This window comes from Cornus florida, unplaced genomic scaffold, assembly GCF_030987335.1.
Source record: "Cornus florida cultivar Cherokee Brave unplaced genomic scaffold, ASM3098733v1 CherokeeBrave_3.0.0_Hap2_Chr07, whole genome shotgun sequence".
NCBI lineage: Eukaryota > Viridiplantae > Streptophyta > Magnoliopsida > Cornales > Cornaceae > Cornus > Cornus florida.
The window spans coordinates 53,124,025-53,126,364 of NW_026775577.1; the positions used below are offsets into that span (position 1 = coordinate 53,124,025).

The window sequence follows — 2,340 nt, forward strand, 5'->3', positions numbered from 1 at the left end:
TAAGGATGGGATTAACTAAAAGTTAAGTCCCGTGGATTTGTATTGTCATAGCAACTACTTGTTGAGTGGCAATACCAGGGATTTTGGATAGATTTTATATATGTACTGTTATGGTGCCTCGGTATGAGCTTGAGCCTCAGGACCGATGGCTAGGGAGCGTATATGCATCGGGATGTGTAGCTGGCTACGATGGTTGGAGGTGTACCCTGTTTAGGTATAGGTACATATGCCCACTTCGTGTGCGTTTTAGCATGTTACCTCTATTCAGGTTGAGACCGGCCTGTAGTCCAGTGAGAGTCCTTTAGTGTGACTATATATATATTTACGGACTATTAGCTATTGTTGAATTGTTTAGGATGTACATGCATATCGGGCCTCTGTTTGGATTGTAGTAGTATAGAACTTGCGCGTGGACCTGACCCACTTCTATTTTTCAGGTACACGACAGTTCCAGGCTTAGACGTGTTCGTGCTGAGCAGAGGTCTCTATTCACTCTTCCGATGATGTAGGGCTCTCTCTATAGTTTTATTTCTGGACGTTTATTACATTTGTTCTATCTTCCGTTTGGATGTTTAATAGGGGTCCACTAGAGATGGATTCCCAAGTTGTAAACTGATGGAGTTTTGGAGTTTGGGTTTAATGGATTTTAATAATTATAATATTTTACGGATTCTATTTTTAGTTCCTTCCAGCTTTAATTTCATTTCTTAATTTATTTTGTTTTCCTTCCAGCTTTAATTTCATTTCTTAATTTATTTTGTATTCCATGTTCATTATAAAATATTAATTGTTTGATATTCCCTCGGGTTTGGGCCTGGGCTTGATCAACCCGTGTCTCGGATCCGAGGGGTATCACATCTTTCCCTTCTCTCTTGCATTGAGAGTGCTTGCTATTTGCCTTACTTGGGTTTCTAACTTTGCAATAGATTAAGAGTGAGAATGAAGCAATTGAGTGTTAGCCTCTAAAGTGCCCAAAGCATTCAAAACTTTCTCTTCAAAGGCTGGACTTCTAGTATTACCGTGGGAATATGATTGGTTAGGAAAATGAGAATTAGCAAATTGATTCCCTTGTGATTGATAGGGTCTATAACCTTGGGATCCTTGGTTTTGAAGTGGAGGTGGAATGTACTTCCATTGAAAACCGCCTTAGGAAGGGTTTGTGCCCTCTCCTTGGTTTTTCCAAGAGAAATTCGGATGATTCCTCCAACTTGGATTATAATGAGTACCATAAGGATTGTTCCCTTGGTTCACAAAAGCCGCATTGACTTGTTCATTAGGTTCACTTTGTACTTGTCCGTGAGGACAATGAGAAGTAGAATGAAGAACACTAGAACAAGTCATACATGTTTCATTTGATGCACGATGAGAATGGTTAGGGAAGGAAGATACTTGGTTCGCCAAGTTTTGGTTAATAAAAAATTGATCAAACCTTTGAGACAAAGACTTCATTTCGGCGGCTATTTCATTTGAATGTTCAACTTGATGTAAGCCAACACTCTTCCTACCTTGTGAATTTCTACCATTCTTGGATGATAGTGTTCTATGCAAAGAATTTTCACTCATGCTTTCATAGAGACGCCACACGTCATCCTCATGCCTATCAATGTATGAGCCACCTATGGAAGCATCAACCATCCTCTTATAGTTGTCCGATAAACTCTCAAAGAAGTATTGAACTAATTGCCATTTGGGCATGTCATGATGTGGACACTTCCTAAGCAATTCATTAAAGCGTTCCCATGCCTCATGAAACGTTTCTCCATCCCCATGTGAAAATTCTCGAATTGAGGTCCTCATGGCATTGGTCTTAGAAACCGGATAGTACTTCTTCAAGAACTCTTATTGCATTTCTGCTCAAGAAGTAATTGAAAAAGGCCTAAGATTGTTAAACCAATACTTTACCTTGTCATTTAAGGTGAATGGAAAAAGTTTGAGTCTTAAAACCTCTTCCGGCATGTCCGTATATTTTACGGTGGAACATACTTCAAGAAACTCATCCAAATGCTTGTAAGGTTCTTCACTTGGAAGTCCATGATAGTTAGGAAGAATTTGAATGGTTTGTGGCTTAATTTCATAATGATGTGCTCTAAATGGAGGCCATTGGATGCATGTAGGTGCATTGTATTCATTAAGCACATAGTGATCTCTTAAAGCAAGAGGTGGATTAGCTACTTGAGGTGCAACATGAACACCTTGGTTTTGAATTCCTTAATTGTTGATGGGAGGTTGTGGAGCATACATTAGCCTTGGCATTCCATATGGAACTTGGCCTTGTTGTTGCGATGGTTGGTGAATGAATGGCTTAGGCATGCCTAATGGTACTTGTACGTCCTCATTGTG

The 2,340-nt window shown here is 39.6% G+C and overlaps 1 pseudogene; it reads left to right on the plus strand.

The window, feature by feature from the left end:
- Nucleotides 1-1,693: 1,693 nt before the first annotated feature.
- Nucleotides 1,694-1,792, plus strand: LOC132268002 (small nucleolar RNA R71; annotated as a pseudogene).
- The last annotated feature ends 548 nt before the right edge of the window (nucleotides 1,793-2,340 follow it).